Source organism: Nannospalax galili, unplaced genomic scaffold (assembly GCF_000622305.1).
Source record: "Nannospalax galili isolate Female #2095 unplaced genomic scaffold, S.galili_v1.0 scaffold627, whole genome shotgun sequence".
NCBI lineage: Eukaryota > Metazoa > Chordata > Mammalia > Rodentia > Spalacidae > Nannospalax > Nannospalax galili.
In genome coordinates, this window is record NW_008355786.1 from 1186248 (window position 1) to 1198780 (window position 12533).

Sequence of the window (12533 nt, forward strand, 5' to 3'; positions counted from 1 at the left end):
AAAGGATACCAAGGATCCCAATTATTTCTTAAGTAAGAAATATTCATAGATGTTTTTAAATACTTTTTTCAAGTTTTAGTAGCCCACCTACAGCTGTTAAAAATATAAATCATTCATTTCCTGTTTTAAAAGGATGTCAATCAGTATTTTCATCTTCCAAAGAAATGAAATCTAAGGAAAGCAGTTTCATTTTGTGATATATAATCTATAGCAATGATCTTTTCACAAACAAAGCTAAAAATCTGAAATATTAAAAATACCAACTTACTGCTAAATTTAAAATAAAGGGGGAGAGTGGCACACTACAAATAAAAACAAAACAAAACAAAAAACAAAAATCAAATAGTTGGCATTTTAATAATTTAAAAAGAACAAATTTAAACCCACCACATTTCTCAATCTTTTAGTAACTTGAAAGCTTAGATTTAAGGAAATTGACACCAAATAGACCCCTCACGATGTCATTTATAAAAACTGACAAATGACTGCTTCAACATCCAACCCAAGAGAAAAGCCTGTTATGGAGATGATTTTAATTCAAAGATTTTTTTTAATGGCATTCACATTCTAAAACTAAAAATAAAAAAGAAAGTCAAGTTTGATTCTCTGAACACCTATTTCCTGTTCAAACAGCCCTTTTGTTCTGCTTCCCTGCTTAATTTTAATGTTCAGTTTGCATCAGAAATTAGGAACAATGACAAAACCTAGTACATACAAAAGCATAAAGGAGCAAAAGTATAAAATACAGGATCATTAGAAGATTAGAACAAAAATCCTACCAACAAAACCTCCACAATTTTCTGTTTGCTTCACCTCAGATTAACTTCACTTGAAGCTGTACTCCAAAGCAACCAAACCTGAATACCAAGCTCCACCTTCTGCAATTCTAGTGGCTGAAGAGTCAAATCTCCTCCCTGTTAGTGAGACTGATAACTGTGATTGGATACGACTAATATCCATTATTTTAAAGAACTTTTCCTAGCTAGCAGGTTAGGTTAAACACACTAAACCCCTGGATAAGCTGGTTTCTTAAAGAAACAGTAGGTAATGTTTCAGTTTTCCCCATCACAAGCTATTTGCTTTCTCTTTTGTCTAGGTGGAAAGTATAATGAATATCTCACAGAAGAAACAAACTTTCATTTGACGTTCAGAGAGAAATGGCTTAAGATACATGCTTTAAACATAAATCACTTGATATATTTTACAGAGCCATGAAGATGAAGGTATTTAAAAACAGATGCCTCTTTAAATAGAGTTCATATTGTCTGAAAATTTTAAAACATCTACACAAAATTCATTACAAAATTTTGCTAAGAGGAACAAAACAGTATGTTCTCTAAGACTTAAAGAGAGGAGAACCATTAATTTGAGAAAAGAAACAGCATTAAAAAAAAAAGCCAAATTTTCCCTTTTACACCTATCAAATAGACGGACACAATTCTTAGTGTCAGAACACAGTAAAATTCTCAGTGAACCAAGCATTGATATTTCCATTTTAAACTGAAAGAGTTCTTTCCTTTCTTTCTGTCTTTCTTTGGTCTTTTTGAGACAGGGTCTTTCTGTTGCCCCAGCTGGCCTGGAACTCACTTTGCAGACCAGGTTGGCCTTGAATTCAGAGATTTGCCTGCCTCTTGCTGGGATTAAAGGCGTGTGCCACCACGCCTGGGTGAAGGGGTATTTCTTTTTTTTTTTTTAATTATTTTTATTTTATGTGTAAGAGTGTATTGCCCACATGTATGTGAGTACACCCATGTCGTGCAATGCCATGGAGGTCAGAAGAGGGCTTCGGATTCCCCTGGAATGGTTTGTAGCCGCCATGTGAGTGCTGGGAATCGAACCCGGGTCCTCTGCAAAAGCAGTAAGTGCTCTTAATCGCTAAGCCATCTCTCCAGCCCCAAGGATATTTCTACATTAACAACTTAACAGGTCTGACATATTATATTGTTTGCCAAGATTAATGCTTATACATTGCAAAAGATCCAAGACAACTTTTCTAATGACACTTTGGGGTATAAAGTTAATTTCACAGTGCTGAGGAATCAAACTATACCAGGCACTCTACTCACAAGCCCCAGCTGAAGGTTTAGGAAGGTTAACAGTTTTTTTTTTTTAAGTTTTTCAGTGATGTTTTTATGTATTTATTTTTAGTTTGTTTGAAACAGTTTTACTCTGTAGCCTAGACTGGTCTCACCACATAACCCAGATTGGCCTCAAAATCTCAGCAATCTTACAACCTCAGATTCCTGAGTGTTGGGACTACAGGTATGATCACCATGCTTGGTTAGAAGATTTAAATTTTTCTAACCCTCTTCTTTTCAAAGGAAGGAAGGAAACTATTATTACCTGCTTCAAGGAGGCATTGGTACTCAAATATGCAGCTGAAAAGGATATTCCACTCAGTAAGTTAGATGTAATGACATTTTTACTAGACTCTACAGAGATACCATAGAGACACTGACTTTTAAAGAAAAAAGTCCTGCTGTCACTTTATACATGACTAGGGTTTGGTATATTTTATGCTTTTATTAGAACTGTTTGTTTTAATAGCTTAGGTCAAACTTTATTTTGACACTAATCATTACCTAATTGTGTGAGTAGCATTTAAGATGGTTAATAAAGTATAAAGTATAATTTTCACTTCCATTAGTATTTTTTTTTTTTTCAGTCTTTTTGAGACAGGGTCTCCCTGTAGCCCCAGCTGTCCTGGAACTCACTATGTAGACCAGGCTGGCCTTGAACTCACAGAGATCCACCTGCCTCTGCCTCCCAAGTGCTGGGATTAAAGGCGTGCGCCACCACACCTGGCTAATATTTTAACTATAGATGAAATAAAAACCATAAAATTAATGCAATTTAGAATGAGTTTCTGTTTGGTTTTTGAGACAGGGTCTCATGCAGTCCAGGCTGGCCTTGAACTTTTCTTCCTCCTTCCTGAGTACTGGGACTGCAAATGTATGCCAGCATGCCCACTATTACAGTGGGTTCTTAAAATGTTTTCAGTACCTTTATATATTAAGAGATTTTTAATTTAAATTTATGGTTTCAAAGTACAAAATCTTGCAACCATTTTTTCCCCTCAGAGAAAATTCGTTATGTTTGAACCATGAAGCCAAAAAAAATTGTTTTGAATACAAAGAGAAGTCTTTGTAACAAAGTAAAAATTCACACAATTACAACTAGACATGGAGCAATACCACGTTGAAGCCCAAACAGCTGCATAATCTATTATACCCTTTAAGTGAACAAACTGAAAGAACCAATTCAAAGCCCCAGTCCCAAGATCCTTTGCAAGGACTCACTGCTTTAAATACCCACCACTTCATGAGTCAAGTTTAGATTTTCTTCCCAATGTGTGATGCTCCTGCAAAACAACACTGGGAGAGAAGAGACAAAGCAGCAATCAAAGAAGACATCATGTAACTTTCAGTGCAGACTTGAGGAAGTAGACTGCAGATAGCCAAAACCGACAAGTTAGTGAAAAAGAAACAGCTAACATTTCTTTTTAAAAATTGACAAGCAGAACTGAGATGGCTGAGATGGTAAAGGAATGTGCCTCAAAGACTGACCACCTAAATCTGATCCCTAAGATACACATGGTGGAAGGAAAGAACTCCTACAAGTTCTCTGCCTCCATAAGCACACCATGGTGCAGGCACACACTTGTACACAAAATAAATGAAAACGTAATTAAAAGCTTTTTAATTTGGTAAGCATAGAATTAGACAATTAAAGACACCAAGGAAACTGCTGTTTTGGGGTCAGCTTTCACTTCAAAGTGAATTACTGGCAAGGGACAGACATTACTACTATAATCCTAACACTACTGCCTACAACCAAGAGAAAAGAGGGAGATGTGAGCCAGGCATCACAGTACACATGCCTGTAATTCTAGCACTAAGGAGGTTGAGGCAGGACTGCCACAAGTCTAAGACCAGCCTTGGCTACATAGCAAGATCCTGTCTCAAAAAGACAAAACAAAAGGAAAAAAAGAGAGATGTATACTTAGTGTGCTGGAGAGTTTTAGTGTCAACTTTACACACCTGGGTTGAGGGAGCCTCAATTGGGGAACTGCCTTCATTGGACTGGCCTGCAGCCATGTCCATGGGGCACCTGCTTGATGAGTGATATGGGAGGGTCCAGCCCACTATGGGTGGTGCCACCCCTGGGCAGGTGGGCCTGTGTTGCATAAGAAAGCAGGCTGAGCAGGGGCCAGGGGAGCAAGGCAGTAAGCAGCACTCCTCCATGGCCTGTGCTCCAGCTCCTGCCTCCAGGTTCCTGCCCTGAGTTCCTACCTTGGGCTCCCTGATGAACTGTGACCTGGGAGATGTAAGACTTTAAATAAACCCTTTCCTCCCCAAGTTGGTAGTGGTCAGAGTATTTTGTCACAGCAATGAAGAAACAAACTAAGACACTTAGCAACTCCCTGTGGTTAAAAAATCTTTAAGAACTTCAAGGTTATAATCATCATTTGACACACGGGTTAAAATTAAGGTATTTTATTCTATTTCTAATTCAGCAAAGAAAATAAAGTGCAAGGAAGCAATATCAGAAATCATATAATCTAGAGTGTATGAAAACAATATTACATCATAAGAACAAGGAGCCTACACAAAGCTCCCAAACTAGCCAACTGCATGTGACAATGCCACTTTTTAAGCATCAAGTATTAAAGGATATTCTGCATATTCTTTGCAGGAGCTCAGGTTTCCCCAAACTTTACCAGCTTGAAAACCATTCAGAAGACAATGAGCCACTGAAAACGAGGTCTGACTGAAAGATCCTATATAGAGTTGGCAATGTGGCTTAGCTGTACACCTGCCCAGTTTATGCAATGTCCTGGGTTTGAGACCCAGCACCACAAAAACCAGGCATGGTAGTGCATGCCTATAATCCCAGCACTCAAAAGGTGGAAACGGGGCTCTGTGGTTAAGAGCACTGGCTGCTCTTACAGAGGACCTGGGTTTAGTTCCCAGCACCCACATGGTAGCTAACAACTGTCTCTAACTCCAATTCCGGGGATCCAACGCCCTCTTTAAACCTCCATGGGCAATGCATGACCTGGACACACTTACATACATGCAGGCAATACACTCATACATATAAAGTATAAAAAGTAAATAAAATATTTAAAAAAACAAGATGGAAGCAGGAAGATCAGAAGTTAAAGGTCAGCCTTGGCTAAAATTACATAGCTAAGTTTGAAGCTAGCCTGGGCTAGATGAGACTGTCTCAAAATAAGGGGGAAAACACTAAAAATAGTGCAAATGATTCTTCCTACAAAAGCAATCCATCCAAGCATTCTCCGTGGACAGAACTGGCAGTGTACAATGTCACTGATGAAAGGACCACCCTAAGTTCAGCATAGCATGCCAACATCAGTGAGAATAGCGCCTGCAATTCACCAAGGTACAATGAAAACAGTTTTTAAAAAATATTTCCCTGTAGCAAACATTGCTACAACAGTGCTTGAGTTTGTAACTCTTGATTTGGATTTATCTTCTAACTTACTGGGGTGGGGAAGGGCACAATTCTGCCACATGCTGAATACAAAGGAAACATTAAGAAAATTAAGGCAACATACAGATAGGAAGTACACACCAAGCTGATAGGAATAGATTCTTAATAGACAGTAAAGTCCTTTGTTTCAGGGATTAAACAAGGTCACCAATAAAAACAAATTAGAAAGAAATAGGGATCAAAATAAGAAGACACATGGAAGTAAAGGGAAAGGCATTCATAATCCTTAAACATTAAGCTACACTGTCTTGGATTATAGGAAAACAAATTGCTTAATAAGAACAAGAGCCTGTGCAAAATAAACATACCATGGACTTAAGTGAAACTGCTACACAGAGAAAAATGAACTGCAGATTTGTAGATTTTTCTTTTTCCTTTTTTTTTTGATCTTTTTGAGACAGGGTCTCCCTGTAGCCCCAGCTGGCCTGAACTCTCTATGTAGACCAGGCTGGCCCTGAACTCACAGCGATCTGCCTGCCTCTGCCTCCAGAAGATTGATAGATTTTTTTCCCCATTTCCTTAGCTGCCTAAGCCAGAAATAAATGAAATATTAAAAGACAAAGATTAATTTTTTAGATGGCTATCAAAGGCAGCTACTTTCTTATTAAACAAACAAACAAACAAACAAACAAACAAAAAACACCATTACAAACAAAGCAAGCTTACAATTCTGAGAAGTACAAATTGACAGGTCTCTTGTCACACCTGCAGATCTTGGAGAAAACCCAATTCCATTCCCAGCACCCACATCGAGAGGTTCACAACCACCTGTAACTCCAGCTCCTGTGCATCTGATGCCCTTTTCTGGACTCCTGAGACACCAGCACACACATACACACAAACATATTTTAAAAGTTTAAAAAAAAAAAAAAAGTGCCACTTGTTAATTTAACAGAGTCCATTTAGTGCCTTACCATGTCTGAACACTGGGCAGGCACCAATGCCTGTTGCAAATGCCACATTAATAAAGTGAGCAGTCTCTACTTCATTAGAAATTGTCTAGAGTCCAAATAGAAATAATTGGAGCACATGGATTTTCAATTTCTACTAGTCACAGTGAAGCATTAAAACAAATTTAAAAGTTGTAACTATATATTTACTTAACTAAATATATGCAAAATATACAATTATGTCAATACATAGTATGTTTTAGAATAAATGTCAAGTCTGTATTTTAATTCTGACTTGGCACATTTCAATAACTATGAATGGTTACTTTAATTTAAATAAGGTAGAGGTCATTAGTCACATGACTGTAAATTAAGATTAATTTTTAAATTAATTTATTGCTACAAAAGATCCCCTATCTCTCCTGTTGAATACAAGTCAATAGCTACATGTGAGCACCTGAAATGTGACCAATATAAAGGAGGAATTGCAGTTTTAATACTATATAATTTTAACTCTTTCAACGGTCAGGAGTGGCTGGCAGCTAGCCAAATGTCTAACACAACTCTGGTAGAAGAAGTGACACAAATCATGCCTGGTTAGTGGATTGCGGTTGGTGATTTACTTACAAAAGAAATACCCTCTGAAGAAGCCACATGGGCAGGCAGCAGAGAGATCTGGTCTGTCTCACAGAAAGAGGAAAGCATTCTCAAGGAAATCACAGAGAAGCAAAGACAGCATGAGCACAGGCCTGAAGCAGAAAAAACTTGACAATGCACGGCAAATACTGAAGCACCAGGGACCAAGAGCACAAAGATTTGTTGGAGTCTGAACAAACTAGGCAGGAAGGTGCTGAAGAGGTGGGAACAGCCTGCCCTTGGAGATAACAGAGATCACCAACTGAGAATCCAGCTTGTTCCACTCCCTTTGTTCAGTAGGCCCCAGCCATTCCAATCTTCCCTCAGATGCAAAGGTAAATTATGCCCTTTGCATTCCTTGTCCTTGAGGATTCCTCCAGCTCCTCAGTTTGAAAGCAAAACCACAGGACAACTTTGGGGAAGTAACCCAGCTGGAGGATAGGAGAGTGGCTAGGAAAACAAGTCTTGTCATTTTTTTTTTCTTCTAATGCTGGGTACACTGGCACCGATTGGTAATTCTAGCACTCAAGAGACTGAGGCAGGGATCATGTCTCATAAAGGAGGAAAAAAAGAGCTCCATCAGATTGGTGAATCCAAAGAAGCTACCAAACCCATGTAGGTACCACCAATTAATAGGCTGTTACCTCCTAGGAGATACATGCTCAAAGCATCCAATTAGTACCTTCCATTTCTTTATTTCTAAATACTTTTAAATCTCAAAGTTCCTATCTGTTGCTTCAATTCCCTAATTTTCCTAATAGTATAAACTCCATGAAAGCAAGGACCAGGTCTTGTTCACAGCTGTATCCTCAGCATTCAGCAAGATGTCTGGCCTGGATCAGATCTGCTCAGTGTTGAAAGGATATGTAGGATCTCTCTAAACACAGATGTAACAGGGCTCAGTGCAGGCCACATCATAGCACCTAGTATGAGTCATGCCCTGGGTCTAAGACCTAGCAACCAAGTTTGGGAGGAGGGGGAGTATTAGTACTGAATCACTGGTATTGAATAATCAAAATAGAATCAAGTATATATGCATTTCAGCATGTAAATAAATGTAGTTTTATTACAGAGCAGCACAGAATTTTGTTAATTTTAAATTTGTATTTATTATTGACTGTGTGTGTGTGCGCACACACACACACAGCATGACATGTTGGTGGTGGATTGTGCTTCTAGTCTTGAAGGTCAAAGGACAACTTTGTGGCATCAGTTCTTTCCTTCTACCTTTACATGGGATCTGAGGATGAACTCAAGTCAATAGACTTCTGTAACCTGACCCCAGAGTTTTGTTTTTGACAGAATTATAGTAACTGGAACTAGAGAGATGGCTCAGTGCTTAAGTTTTGGCTGCTCTTGCAGAGGAAGGTTTGGTTCCCAGCACGCACATGGCAGCTAACAACCACCTGCAACTCCAAACTACAGGGGCTCTGATGCCCTCTTCTGGCCTCCATAGGCACTGCATACACGTGGTACACTTAAATGCAGGCAAAACACTCATACACATAAAAAATAAATTAAAACTATAACTGATTAACCATTATGTTATTTCACTTTATATTTATGATAAAACATACCCTAGAAGAAAGATGGATGTGAAAAAAAATCAAACTTAAAAGAACTAAAAGAGTGGCTAAAGCATTGAAACATGGCTAGTCTAAGCTAGGACACACTGCAAGTGGTTGATGCACATGATCATAAAGACAACCTCCAAAATTCAAAACATACTATGAATAACTCACATTCATCACATGTTGAAAGTACTGCATTTTAGTTTAAATAAAATTTCTTTCACCTGTCTCCCTTTTATCCTGTGGCTATCAGGAAAAAATTAAATTATTTAATATGGCTCTGATTTGCAATTTGTACTGTACTTCTATGGCTACAACCAGTCTAGGTTATATGAATGACAGTAAAAAGAAAACCTGAATTTGGGGCTAGAGAGATGGCTCAGTGGTTAAGAACACTTGCTATTCTTCTAGGGGACCCAGGTTTGAGTCCCAAAACCCACATGGTGGCTAACAGCAGTCTACAACTCCAGTTCCAGGGATGTGACAACCTCTTCCAATCTTTGTAAGCACTGCACATATGTGGTGCACTTACATACATGCAGGCGCAACACACACATAAAATAAAAATAATAAATATTATTTAATCTGAATTTTATTTTATGAATTGAAAAAGTCACTTAAGGGGCTGGAGAGATGGCTCAGTGGTTAAGAATACTGGTTGTTCTTGCAGAAGACCCAGGTTCAAATCCCAGCATCCACATGGCAGCTAACAACTGTTCATAACTCCAGTTCCAGGGGATCAGATGGCCTCTTCTGTCCTCCTCGGGCATTGCACGACTCGGGTGCATTTACCTACATGCAGGCAGTGCACTCATACACATAAAATAAAAACAAATAAAATATTTTTTTTAAAAAAAAAGAAAGAAAAAGTCACTTAAGGATTCTGAGCCTGGGACTACCTTAATGGAATAAGCACATTTAAGCCTGGCAAGGTGGCTCACTGGGTAAAAGTGCTGGCTGTACAAGCCTGATGACCTGAGTCTGATCACCAGAACACAAGTAAAGGCAGGAGAGAGGTAATCCCAGAAAGTTGTCCACACATGCAACCCTTCTCACACACATGATACACAAACACACATAATAAAGTTTAAAAATAAAATAAACAGCCAGGTGTGGTGGCTTACACCTTTAGTCCCAGCACTTGGGAGGCAAAGGTAGGCGGATCTCTGTGAGTTCAAGGCCAGCCTGGTCTACATAGTGAGTTGCAGAACAGCTGGGGCTACAGGGAGACCCTGTCTCAAAAAGACAAAAATAAATAAAAATAGAAAATAAATAAAATAAACATATTTAAATGATCTTGCTCCACAGAAGCAGCCAGGACAGACTGTAGGGGAGCAAAACCTGAAGGAAGGGTAACTGTTAAGATGACTACTATTAACCATATATGTAAAACAAATTAAGTCACAATATCACTTTTGAAAATGGAGCCTGCCTAACACCAGTTAGTACTCTCGGAATCCCTAGGCTCAAACAATCCTCCCATCTCACCCTCCGGAGTAGCTGGTGCACACACACACACACACACACACACTCTCTCTCTCTCTGTCATCAAATTTTTAAAGACATTTGGTAATACTTATGAAAAGACTTTAAATGTTCATAAGATTTGACTCAGCAGCTGTATGAACACCAAATCCTAAAGAAACCTTCAATAGCATATAGACAAAATACAAAGAACAAGGGCACGCCTCACGAATGGTAACAATATTTGTCTGTAGTGGCATGGAGTGGTTTTTCTTTCTATTTATTCTCAAACTGTGGGGTGGGGGCGGGGCTCATATACTTTGCCACTGCCCTTATAATCAAACACAAAAATAAAAATAAGTTCTGTATGCAGGGTTCTATAAAAACAAAACATCTGCAAGCTACAAACAGGCTCCTCTCTCATGCTGTCAACAAGTTATTCAAAGTGACACATAGTCATATTACTTCAACATACATGCCACCTTCAGGAAATTAAGGAAACATTGCTCTGTAATTTGTCTGAGAAATTCTCAAACCTAAAAAATGCTTGAATGTGTGGTTGACAAATCCTGAATTACCTATCACACACCCAAAACTTTTCCTTTTCCAAAACTTCAGAGTGACCTGGGTCCTAAATGGCTTCCCCTAAGGGCTCAGCCATTTGACAGATGCTTCCTAGCACTGATGTCTACAAACCAGGTAGAGAATGCTTAGGACAGGCTGCTTTTGCAAGACCATGCTAAGGCAAAGAAGATTCTTAGGTAATTTGACAGTGATTGCAAGGAGGGGAGGGGAGAGAAGGGAGAGGAACAGAAAGGATGATTTTACAAAACAAGTGGTTTTTTTTTTTTCTTACCTTACTATTTTGTGCCATATTTTTACAACTTATTTGAAGAAAGGGATTCAATGAGTAGAGTGGAACCAAAATCTTGGTTGCAAATGTTCAACCAGGAACCAATCACTAGGGCAATGAATCTTCCAGTTTAAACAAACAGAAATCTTAATGCTTTCATTCACTTTATTTCTAAGTATGTCAATCTATTTTACTCTTGATTACCTAAAAGTTTCGCCTGCAATGAACAGTATTTACTTTAGAGATGCCTGCACTTGTGCAATTGCAGCTGGAAGAAAAAAAATGTTCACAGGGTACACTTGTTAAAAGCAAAACAGAAACACTAAGGCAACACTCTGGAGTTAGGGGACATCAACACATTATTAAAAAGCATTGAAACAAATGGGCTACATACAACATATACTATTTGTTCAAAGTTCAAGGGGAAAGGAACCTAAAATCACACTGCAGAGATAAATATTTGACAGAACTAATTTGTAAAAGACCAGAGAATGATAAACACAAAATCCACAGGGCTAACATGTTGACCTCAGTAAGAAATAATAAAGTGGGATAAGCCAGGAAAAGAAAACAAGCAAGTCTGGGCAAAGTTCTAGTTCTTTTTTGGTAAATGTCATGCATTTTTATATTTTATCTTCATATACTATACAGTGTTATATGTATGCTTGTGCTATTAAACATTACTTGGCTAAAAAAATACCTTTGGGATAAAACTTACTTAAACGGGCTAGATTTAAATGTAAAATGCTTTTTTTCCCCCTCCCTGTAGCCCCAGTTGGCCTGGAACTCGCTATGTAGACCAGGCTGGCCTTGAACTCAAAAGAGATCTGCCTACCTCTGCCTCCCAAGTGCTGGGTTAGCGAGCACCACCATACCCCGCTTAAAATGTAAGTTTTAACGTTTATCAACCCAGGAAAAAAATGGCTGCAATCAAAACAAAACATCAATTTTCCTACCTGTGCCTCTTATCTCAGTTAAATATATTTTTAAATGTACAAGAAAATTAAAACAACCTGTTTTGTGAATTTTAATGTACGTTTCAGAAAATATTTTCCCCGAAGGCCCGGGGACTACTTAGAAACCAGCAAGTGCCATAAAATCGGTGACAAAATTACTATATAATTCATCTCAAAAGCTTAAGGCACTTTACATTACGGTAAAAAAAAAAAAAAAAAATCAAATCTCGAATCTGGTCTGAAAGCGGGTTTTAATCCTGTTTTCCGGGTGTTGTCGACTGAGCTGCTTCTACGCACGGCCCCGAGGTGACCCAGACCCCACGGAGACAACACGGGGTGGTGACGCGCAATCACAGCGCTTCGGTGAAGTTAAAGTGACTTCCAACGTGATAATCGCCGGCGCTTGTTTACACAGCAGAGAAACTTTGAAAGCGCCCTGTGAGGAGGCTAACCCCCAACAACCCCACTAACAAGGGGACGTCGGGACCCACGGCCAGGCGAAGGGCCACCTGAGGACGCCCAGCGCGCGGTGGCGGCGGCTCGGAACCCTGTCCTCCGCGCGGCCACCCCAGTCAGCGAGCTCGGCGCGCGCCCGAGGAGCCCAGGCCCGCGCCCTCCACTCGCCCCCGCGCGGCCACCTGCTGCG

General features: G+C 39.2%; 1 protein-coding gene across 1 annotated transcript in view; it reads right to left on the reverse strand.

Moving 5' to 3' along the window:
• The window catches only part of Zfand6 (zinc finger AN1-type containing 6), a gene marked incomplete in the record, with an annotated part of 73512 nt that overhangs the window by 60834 nt on the left and 145 nt on the right, over positions 1-12533 (reverse strand).